General features: G+C 45.1%; 1 long non-coding RNA gene across 1 annotated transcript; it reads left to right on the top strand.

Moving 5' to 3' along the window:
- The first annotated feature begins 1021 nt into the window (after window positions 1–1021).
- On the top strand, window positions 1022–5470 carry LOC113603213 (uncharacterized). The gene is made up of 3 exons (XR_003424754.2): window positions 1022–1227; window positions 4456–4632; window positions 5234–5470. It is a non-coding gene; the product is annotated as an uncharacterized LOC113603213 (long non-coding RNA).
- The last annotated feature ends 6256 nt before the right edge of the window (window positions 5471–11726 follow it).

Here is an 11726-nt window from a genome sequence, read left to right as displayed (position 1 = left end):
GGGCGTTTGGCGGCCCCGAGGGGCAGGAGCTAGGGCGTGCGGAAGTCCTGTCCTATGGAAGCCTTAGAAGCTGGGCTGCCTGCGCAGGATTTCTGGCAGTGACAGTTGGTTCAGGGAGGTGGGAAGAGACGCGGGGGGTTGGAGGTTAGCTCAGGCATGCCGTGTGGAGCAACTGACGCTGAGGGAGAGCGGGGGCCTGACCCTGACCCAGGAAGTTGATGCACCCCTGACCGGGCAGGTCAGGTAGGTTGTGCCTCTGGCGGAGGGGCGCTGTCCTCAAAGGTGAGTTTCTGGAAAGCAGGAAACAAACGCCCCCGTGGGTGAGCTCAGTGAGCACCAAGTCTCGGGGAGCTGCGGGCCGTCACTGGGGCACAGGTGCTTGCTGACTCACGTGCCCACTGCAGTTTGGAGTCTGCACTTGACCGTGACTTCCCAGTGTCGTGGGGGGACAGTGGAGCCCTACGGTACATCCCTTTACACCGAGAAAAACAAAATTTCTCATGGTAAAGGCAACTTCCTGTTCCAGGAACCAGACGGCACACGCCCTTTTTGGGATCTGCCAAGAACAGCTCGGAGAGGCCCGGTGCATTCAAGGAGAGTTGACGAGCCTCGTTTCTGGAGCCAAGACTGATGGCCATCTTGGTGGTGGAAGGTTCCATGCACTACGGGCCCTGTTCAGACAGCTTCAGTGGGAAGACGTTTCAGAGCTTTGGTCACATTGTGCAGATCGTAGTACTTTAGAGTGGAGGGAGGGGAGAGGGACAATTTCGCGGCCTTCCGGGCCAGTCACGTTTTGTTACCGTCACTAAGAACTTACCTGGTGTCCAACAGGCGGTTCCCTGGATGGGGCTGGTACTCAGTCTCCCTCTGTCGCTGGCCCGGCGAGGCGTTAGCGTACTCTCTAAAGCTGAAGCTAACAGTTTGTGTTTTCCTCGGATGAGGGTGGTTTGGACTGAGATGGTCTGCTGAGCTGACCACTCTCACGTTTACTGGGAGACCCACAGATATCTGAGAACATTCCAGAACCTAGAACAAGGAGAGGCCCACCTGAGCCCCTCAGGTTTGGCCGTACCCCCCTTGTAGGACGAACCCGTGTGGCCAAGTGCCCCTTCAGGAAAGCTGTTTACCTCACCCGGCCCGCAGGCTGGTCTCTGCTCAGTTAGACACGTCCTCACCTGGTCAAGTTCTCAGGCGAAGGGACCCGGGCACAGAACCCTGAGGAATCTGGTGAGATGTTGGCAAAGTTCAGGGGCCCTCAGGTGGTCTGACGCTGACTCTTCTCCTCCCCTCACTTTTCCAGGGAGACTGAAAGCCATTTTCACTTCCTGGGACCTAATTCCCCTATAAAAGGAAGCATTTGCTCCAAGGGCCTGGGAAGCCATCGCCCCACTCACCACACTCAGACTTTAAGGGGGAGTCTCGGTTCTGCTCCCCTCTTGTCGGCGAGGTGATAATCTGCGTGCATTTCCCAGTTTGGTTCTTTTGAGCCGATGCTACTGAACACGGTCACTTGCGGTGGAAAACGTTCAGGCTTCCACGAGCGCAGCCTTATTTTGCCGCATCCCACCCCGGCAAACTGGGGGCAGTATTGGGAGATTTAGTACATCGGGGAGGGGGAGTAAAGAAAAGGTGCAGTGCTGTTAGAGTCAGGCTCAAAGCCCGGGGGGGACTTGACCACCTGTGTGACCTCAGACAAGGCACTCTCCCTCTCTGAGCCTCCAGTTTCCTCCTTTATAGGTCAGCAGCAAGACCAGAATCTTCCAGGGTCACCCGAGGGACTGACGGAGAGACTGCATGTGAAATTACTATACACTGACTGTCGAGACGGTGGTGGCATTGTCATGGCCATGCTTTTCCATACAAGAGACGCCTGGATTCATCACACTGCGCAGGGGCAAAATCAGAGTCAGCAAACCTTGTGCAGAGCATCAAAGGGGCTTCAGATTCCAGAGAATAGACAGGGCGGGACGCAGCAGGGGCCGTGCATCACTTAAGTTCTTCAAGTGACAAGATGGGAAGTGGGGGCCTCTGCTGAGCTCCGCAGCCACCGGCAGGAGAGCGTGGTCCCGTGAGGGTGGGGCTCAGACCGACTCTGCCTTCTGAGCAGATCCTGAGCATCATGTAGCTGAAAGAGAGTCAGGGGTGCACAGGAGGCTGATAAATTTGTGTGAGCATTTCCTCCCCCAAATCTGAGGTTTAAAAATGGGAAACATGAAGCGAGAGATTAGACGTGTTTTTAATTGTGCTATTTCAGTTTGCAAATTGGCAAAAGAATAACACTATCACCTTGTTGGAGACAAAAATAAGTCTTATGTACGTATGTATTTACTTTTGAGTGGAAGGCCAGGGTGTTATTTTCAGAACCAAGAAGTTGCCACATCTACTGTTAGTAACACACTGAGAATCTGTGTTCGCAATGCTGGGAGGCTCAGTGAAGACCTTACACATCATATTTTAATAACTATATTAATGTTCTAAAGATGAACAACAGACAGGGGCTGATGATAAAACGGATAGAATGATGTATATGCGTTGTTTAACATTCTTTCAGTTAATAAGTATGAGCTTTAATAACATTTCCAGGTGTTTTAATTTTTTAATATTTATTTTTGAAAGAGAGAGAGGCAGAGCATGCGTGGGAGAGGGGCAGACAGAGGGAGACATCGAATCTGAAGCAGGCTCCAGGCTCTGAGCCATCAGCACAGAGCCCGACGCAGGTCTCAAACCCACGAAGGGCGAGATCATGACCTGAGCCGAAGTCAGATGCTTGACCCACTGAGCCAGCCAGGCCCCCCAAAGATTTTTTTTTAATGGTCACTGTTATTGTGTGGATGGATTCCTTTAAATACAAATTTTTCATGTAATGTAACTTCACATTCATTGACTTACATGTTTGAAATTGAGCAAATAGAAACTGCCTCAGGTGTTTGATAATCACTGAGTCAGTCACACACCTAGGATTGTGCTTGTGAAACAGGCTTTTCAGTTCTGCACCTGAGCAAATTCATGCTTGTGGAGGTTTTGCAAAATTTTTCAAGACACAATCTAAGCACCTTCAAGCTAGCAATAAATGTCCAAAATGAAGAAATCTCCCCCTATTCAGTAGCAGTAAAATACCCCTTCCTCTCCCCATGCCACGGCTTAGAGTTTACTGCACACACACAATTATGTTTGAAGGAAGAACAAACTTTCTCCTTGTCTTGTATTTAGAGCGGAAAATTGATCTGATTGGTGTTCTAAATTACACATTGTTTGAGAAACAGGTGAATAAGTGATTATTTTATTTGGCTTCTAAATAGCCCCGAATATGCTGGGTGAGTACAAATGGTTTAGAAGTGATTGCAGGGGATTTCTATAAAAGAGAAAGATGTTATTTCTAATTATGTATTTTAACTTGTGTGGGCATGAAAACATCAGATTGCCTTGAGGTTGCCACGGAAGCATTTCTTCGGTTGATTTTTTAAAAAGTTAATGAGTAAAATATATAGCATGGCTGAAAGAGAATATGTGTAATTAGACCTTGGAGACCAAATGCCATTATGACAACATTTCCCAGTAGAAAAAAAATATATATGTAATCAATTATTTAAAGTATATAAATTTAAATATATAGAGCTATATAAACCTTTTTACCATATGTAAGAGAGAATAATTAGTCAAAAACAGATTTTGCTAATTGTGTCATGAATTTCTTTTTGTTTCTCTGAATAGGGCATCCAAGGAGGGGGAGGGGGAGGAATTCTGGTGACATTTTGTTTAGTGAGGAAATTTAGGTTTACTGTTTTAAGATAAAAGGTTATGATTAGGACAGACACTCAAGGCCTGAAAAAATAAAGACTATTGAAATTGTTGAGAATATGAGGAAGACGTAGCACAGTCTCTGGGAGCTCTGCTTCCGGAGTGATGTGGTATCTTCTGGCTCTGGGGACCCCCGAGGGCAGATTGTTCAAGCCACCGATGGCATCGCCATGCAAGATATTGACTCAGGCAGATGAAACAGACATGCAGAAATTGAAAGATCTGCTACTTCTTCTTCCCATAGTCTTGTAATGGCACGTCCATGCACGCTCTTCAACCGTGTCAAGACCCCCCACTTTCTCCTTGGACTCCCTGTAACCAGCAACGACCTCTCTCTTGTTGACCTCCACATCCACATAGGTGATACACCACCTTCCTTTCTTTTATTTCCCCACCTCCAGTAATCTGAGTCTGTCTCTCACCTAGGCCTGCCTGATAAAGGCATTACTCGTCTGTAATCACCTCTATCTTTCTAGAATACCCTTCACGTAGCCATGCTCCGCAAAAACTCTCCAAGCCTGTCCCACCCTTTGCTTCACCGGGAAACAAGTTCCTGGGTGCTGGCTTGTTCTTCTGTCTACACGAGTCTTCCTCAGAGAGGTTTCCCTGACCACCCCATCAAATTCTAGCCCCGTCTTGCTTTGTTTTTGCTCGTAGGAGGTGCAAAGAAGCTCCCAGGCTCTCATCACACTGGAAGAGTGCTTCACTGAGATGAGAGCCCCTCAGGGCAGACCCCTGCTCCTTGCTCACCAGCCGGTCACATCCCTGTGACAGCTCCCTGTATAAGAATGACTAATTCCATAAAGAACCCACACAGTGCCTGGCATATAGAAGGTGATTAACAGTGTTCATCCACTTTCCTATTTCATGAAATAGGAATGAAAAAAAAATATTTCAGTAACAAAAGAAAAAAATCTCCTATAGAAAAAGCTGTGCAGTGTTTCAGAGTGTAACTCAGATGTCTGAGCCATGTGCTAGGTGGGCGGTGTAGACAAATAGCTGACTCACTATGTCTTCTCAAATGGCCAAGTCCACATAAAAATGAGTGTCCATTTTTCCTATTTATCAATTGTGTAAAGCTAACCACATGAAAGATAATGAAGCCACATCTCTATGGATACAGATAATCATACGAGAGTAGAAGCCAGATAGCTGCTGTGAAGAATGTTGCGGATTGAGTGTTGGCGCTGGTCCCCCTCCATTCATATGCCAAAACCCTAATTCCCAGTGCGGTGGTACACGGGGGCGGGAGGTGACTAGGCCATAGGGTGGAGTCCTCGGGGTGGGATGCCTGCTCTTATAGGAAGAGACAAGGTGCTTGCTTCCTTGGTCTGCTCTCTGCCCGTTAAGCACGCAGGGAGATGGTGGCCATCTATGAAACGGGAGACCCTCCTCAGACACTAACCATGCCTGCACTTTGACCTTGGACTTTCAGAATGCAGGATTCTGAGAAACAAGCAGCAAATAAAATCTATGATGACTTGTTGCAGAAGCCTGAGCAGAACAAGACCAAGCCATGCATGTTTGGAATCCAGATAGTGTGCATGTCCAGGGAGGAGGCCACACAGCTTACCAACCTCTCCTCGTATGTTGGTCAACGATCCTTGTTTAAAGTTAAGGGAGATTTTCTCTAATTGGCTTTTTCAGCAAACAGTAAAATTCCTTATCCGAATTGTGTTTTCCTCACCTTTGGCTAATGAGGTGAACTAGTGGCATGACTCGTTATTAGGAATTAGGAGATGGGGGCATGTTTAATAAATGATGTAACTCACACGACGTGTACCACGGAGCTAGGGCCTTTTATCTGAGCTGTGAAATTACATATTCAATCATCAGCTGTTTTGCATATTCTCTTGGACTTGGGTTTTTTTGCCAACATTTCAAACATCCCATGCTCAGAACTGTATTTGAGGTTGTTGTCACCCCCTCTTTCCCTGTGCCCAGCCTTGCCCAGCCTTCTGAGTGGCAGGGCTCTGCACCCAACTGCAGAGGTGGGCACCGGGGTCTTTGAATGACCCTCTGTGGTGGTCCTGGCAACCGGTGCATCACTGGACGAGTCTGCCAGGCCATCACACTCCATATTGACTCTCCCTCCTCATCGTATCCCAGGCTGGCTCGTCTTCCAGCTTTGACCTTGAGCAGGATGCATTTGGTGCGTGTGTGGGAAACCAGAAGGAACTTTTAGATGTTATAAATATAAAAATTAGAAGACCTTGCTCCATGACACTGCACCCTTCAGTCATTTCTCACCTGACTTTTAATAAAGTGAAGAACTTGGGGCCCCTGGGTGGCTCAGTTGGTTGAGTGTCTGCGGCTCAAGTCATGATCTCACAGCTCGTGAGTTCGAGCCCCGCGTCGGGCTCTGTGCTGACAGCTCGGAGCCTGGAGCCTGCTTGGGATTCTGTGTCTCCCTCTCTCTCTGCCCCTCCCCCACTCGCACTCTCTGTCTCTGTCTCTGTCTCGCTCTCTCTCAAAAGTAAATGTTAAAAAATTTCTTAATAAAGTGAAGAACTCTCCACGGCTGGGCAGACCCCAAGGGCTCTGGCAGGATCACTGTCAGTGTGCCTTACTTTTCCACCATCTCGGTTCCCACTATTCCTTGAGTTTCCCAGAGCTGTCTTCATTCAGTTCCTTAAAAATGGTAAGTGGCTGTCCGCTTCATGGCATCCTCCGTGCTATTTCTTCTGTGTCCCACCGCCCCAGGTCTGAGTGCAAATGTTACTCCCCTCCATCCCAGAGCTGGTTTGACCGTCGCCCCCGACCCCCGAAACCCACTAACTATCTCATGTCCTTTGTATGATCTTTTCATCATGTCTGTTCTTTCCTCCCAAATGCTTATCACTGTGCGATGCTCTAACGATGTGTGGCCTTACGTGTGTAAGTCCTGTGCCTCCTGGAGCCTGAAAGTGTCAGTTTACTGAGTATGTCACCCAGTGCCTGATAATGGGGGGCATTCGATGGTGGGGGGATGTCTAGAAGGACGGATGGGTAAGTGTGTGGAGAGATAAAACCTGAGGGGACTTCGAGACAAAAATCCTTTAGGCCATCTGAAGAAAATCAAGCTTAATCACCTGAGAACAAGAGGAAGATAATACACCTTCGTGAGTTGATTTAGAGTGACTCCATGCTCTGCTTTAATCACCTCTTCTTTTATTTTTTGTACACATTTTGCAACAACTGGTCTTGGAAGCTCAACAATATTCTTCCAGGAATAGTGTCAGACAACCCCGGGGCATAATTACGTAGAAAACACAATTTCCCTTGAATAAATACGTCTCTGCAGGTGCTGATTTGGGCATACAAGAGAAATGTGCGGGACCTTGCATTTCCTCGCTGCTACTGGAAGGAACTTATTTAACGTGGAAAGCTGGTTTCCGTCTGTCCTGGTCCTTGAGCAGGGAGAACACGGGGTGCCCGCCTCTTCTCCCGGGAGCTGTCACTTGCACATTATCGCGCCAGCCACAGTTCAGATCCTTATCACACACTTAGGCTTGCCATGTTTTCATCTCGTACTCAGACATATTTTTTCCCCCTTGGATGATAGTAAAGGGCATCTTCAGGCACCCTCACCTCTCATATTGAAGTGTGAATTTGTCGTGGTGGATTAGATTAATCAAAATGGCCTTAGAAGAAAAATCTCCATGTGTGCTTCTCAAACTCAATTTCTGTCAATTTTTTTTTATAGAGACACTACTTTCTGTAGTCTATTCTCACATGCTGTTTTCATATTTCTCATGCAGCTGAAGATGTATTTATCCCAACCCTTGGTGGCTTGCATTTAAGCTACTGTTTAAATTTATGCCCAAGCGGTGAAGGCAAGGGTTAGAAAAATACCATCAGAATTGGAAGCAGGCAAGATTTAAGCTACTTGTCTTCAGTAGAGGAAATCTTTAGAACGCTTGAACTGCCTTCAGACTTCTAAAAATCGTGTATTTGGGAAGTTTAATACAAGCTTATTTGAATAATGGTGCTATAAATCTAAAACACTAATATCAAAATAGTTTACCAAAACTTTATCCAAATGAGTCAATGTCTTGGAGCGTTTGCATTATTCCTACATTCTCATCTATTTCCTTTGTCAAAGAAAAAAGGACCAAAAAAAAGGAAGGATAATTAACCAGTAGGATAATATATGGAAAACAATTTTAAACATATATCTTATTAACAAACAAAAAATCAAAAAATACTTTTAATGTTCTCTGCCCAAACTCAGAGAATTTTGTTTATATTATAATTTGGCATTTGAAAATGTTCTCTTTGGGGGCGCCTGGGTGGCTCAGTCGGTTAAGCGTCCGACTTTGGCTCAGGTCATGATCTCACAGTCTGTGAGTTCGAGCCCCGCGTCGGGTTCTGTGCTGACCGCTCAGAGCCTAGAGCCTGTTTCAGATTCTGTGTCTCCCTCACTCTGACCCTCCCCCATTCATGCTCTGTCTCTCTCTGTCTCAAAAATAAGTGAACGTTAAAAAAATTAAAAAAAAAAAAGAAAATGTTCTCTTTGGTAAGATAAAATTGTTATGGTCTTTTTTCTACCTACAATAGATATTTATTATGAAAATAATGGGAGTACTTGCAAAAATAATGTAAAATCACCTACAGTCCTTCTATACATATTTATTTATTCCCTCAAAATGAGATCATAGAGTAAGAGATTTTACAGTTTCCACTTAACAAATGGAAATTTTCCTATGATGAAATTCATTCTGAATTTCACATTTATACCCTCTACTCTAATAAGGAATTTCCTTCTCTTTAAAATATACAATAAAGGGATGGACGCTTTATTGCCTACAGCTTAGAATACATGCTTCACTAGCTCCTCAGCAAAACTCTTACAAATGGAATCATTTGTACAACAGTATTCATATCTTGAAAGAAATGAAATATCTGTAGCCAGATTGCCCTCCAGAGAGGTTGCCTTCATTCAGACATTGATTGAACCACAGAAAAGGAGAGTTCCCCAGTTTTCTCCCAACTTCATCACCAACAGGAGTTATAAGCTCTGTAAGCCCTGATTGACAAGAGAAAATGAAAATGAAATGTCCTTTAAAATGTCAGTACCTTTTCTTTCAGGAGATGATAGTTGTCTGTTTATGTAATTTGCCTTTTTTGGGGGGGTATTGATATTGGTATGTTTTGGTATTTTGGATATTGGTATTGGGTATTGCCCAAAAGAAAAGAAAAGAAAAGAAAACAAAACACTTTTAGTGTTACAGTTATTCACTCTTTCCTGGTCTTCTGCATATCTCTGATGTATGTAACATCCAAATAGGTGTGTGGAACTTGAGCTACTGCCGTGACAGGGAATTTGGTATTAGACTTACTCTGTGGCAATCAATAGGTATAAAAACACAGAAACTATAAGGCAGAGTCAGCAGACATCGGATGATAACCCATGCAGGGCTACAGTATTTGAGAGAAGTTTTCTCCCCGAGGGTGTCTTCTAAACTTTCGGTGCCAGCAGACAGAGCCCAAGCAGAGTGTGGCTGTCTCACAGGATGGTGTGAATAAGAATGCAGAAAGGCATGCTAAGGTGACCATGATTTGTAGGGGTTAGGTTACCATTAAAAACAACACCACAGAGTAAGCATGAGCAGGGGAGGGACAGAGAGAGAGAGAGAGAGAGAGAGAGAGAGAAGCCCAAAGCAGTCTCCATGCTGCCAGTGCAGAGCCTGATGTAGGGCTCGAACTCATGAACTGTGAGATCATGGCCTGAGGTGAAATCAACAGTCAGATGCTTAAATGACTGAGCCACCCAGGTGCCCCCAGAGTGACATTTTAGAACTATCAAATATGATATCTAAAAGTTAAAGTAAGTCAGTGGATAGGTTTAGTGGCAGAGTGGGCACAGAGAAAAATAGAATTGATGAATTCAAATCCATGAACATTAAATACACAAATTACAAAACTGAGATAAAACCAAAAGCATAGCCTATGAGTGATGAAATGAGATGGGTAAGTGGTCTAGCACACATATAAACAGACTCTGCATGCATGTGTGTGTGTGTGTGTGTGTGTGTGTGTGTGTTATTTGGGGGGTATTTAGCAAGCTGATTCTAAAACTTACACGAAAGTGTAAAGAACCCAGAATAGTCAAGATACTTTTGAAAATTAGACAACATGGTCTGCTGGATATCAGGATATTATTCTTGACCTTGGATATTATTCCAAGGGTATAATAGTTTGGATGGTAAAGACAGGAGCCAAGACAAAGAAGAGTAATGGATCAGAGTAGGGACTGTAGAGAAAGATGCACACCTGTGCTGACAGTTGATTTACGACAAAGATAGCCATTTACATAAATGGAGAGATGATCATGGGTACTGAATGATGCTTCGGGCTTTTGGCGGGGGGAAAGCTTCAGTAACGTTGTCTTCTCTTCTTCAGTCAGGATAGTTGCAGTTTGCTCAACTGTCTAGTGGTTTCTATCTTGTCGTAGTTTCTGCGAGTTGTTTATGTCTGTGATGATCTCCTTTGAAACATCTCCAAAAATGTGGCACCCAGAATATTGCAGTGTCAACGTAGTGCAGAATAATTGCTTCCTTTCGTCTTAGAAAGATACCCTCCACAGTAAAAGCCTGGCTTTTAGGAGGGCTGGATGGCCCTCTTAGCAACTCCCTTGCCCATGCCCGTGGGTCTTCCTCATGTATCTGCAGGGAGGTGCTCTGCACGACATCAGTCATTAGCAAACGAGGCACAGAAATGTTCCAAATTGCCCCACATTTAATATCAGGCATTATCTCAACTAGTGACGATGTTTCTCTGTGACAGAGACCAGGTTCTATTTTCCCATTCTCCATGTTCTGCTTCCCTCTTACCTCTTGCTTTTCTTCCCTTAGGTCTTGCGTCATGCATGACATTTGTGCCTTTTCTTGCAGTGACTGAAATCCACTTTCTGAGTCAGCTGCCTATAGCCCATCTCCTTAGAACACAACAGTTGGGTCACAGGCCATCTATCACCTTGCTCAAATAATGCTGTTACGTGATTACAATGGGACAAGGACTGTGTTTGCAGTAGGGAAAACATTCCAGTTAAATTCCACATCAGTTGTTCATTGGCTAAGTCTTCTTTAAAAAGCTCTTTGATAGGCCATTTGTAGTGAAAGCCTGTTAGCTGTGCTGCAAACACCCACCCCACTTCTGCGAATCAAAATAGTACATTGTTGGGATAATGGTCTGCCTTCCACTATGAGCACTCTTTGTGGGAAGGTAGTGAATGCAAAGGGGACAGTTGTGTTTTCTCCTGTTTTGGTGACAGTCAATAAGAGCATGGTGATAGTCACATGATTTGAGCTCAGCCAATGGGATTACCTCCTGGGATTTTGCACCATGAGTCAGAGATTCAAGAACTGAGGAGTGAATTGGGGGTTATTCGTCACACGGGTACAAGCAGCCCAGCCATTTTCTGCCACGTGGCTGTGGCTGTGTTTTCTGCACTGCACTCTGGTGGAACAGCTGTGAAATCTCTGAGCCATTTCCCCAACAGTTTTACTGTAAAGTCCCTTTATTTATTTTGGACAATCCATCTCTGCTGTTTGCAAATAAGGAACCCTAAGTAACCAATGCCAAATGGTCCCCTTTGAGGCATTCACAAACCTATGAGCCACCACCACTTGAGTCTATTTTCTTTCTGTTTTTTTTTTCTTAAATGTTTATTTATTTATTTGAAAGAGAGCACAAGTGGGCAAGGGACAGAGAGAGACAGGGAGAGAGAGAATCCCAAGCTGACTCCATGCTGTTAGTGTAGAGCCCAGTGCGGGGCTCAGACTCACAAACCCTGAGATCATGACCTGAACGGAAATCAAGAGTCGGACACTGAGCCCCCCAGGCTCCCCAAGAGTCTACTTTATTCTAGTGAATGTCATCTTAGGACAAGTATATCCCAAGCTTACTTTCCAGTAACTTTTTGACATCAGTGTTTCCATATTTTC

Source organism: Acinonyx jubatus, chromosome A1 (genome assembly GCF_027475565.1).
Source record: "Acinonyx jubatus isolate Ajub_Pintada_27869175 chromosome A1, VMU_Ajub_asm_v1.0, whole genome shotgun sequence".
Lineage (NCBI taxonomy): Eukaryota > Metazoa > Chordata > Mammalia > Carnivora > Felidae > Acinonyx > Acinonyx jubatus.
This window is presented reverse-complemented; position numbering and strand designations above follow the sequence as displayed.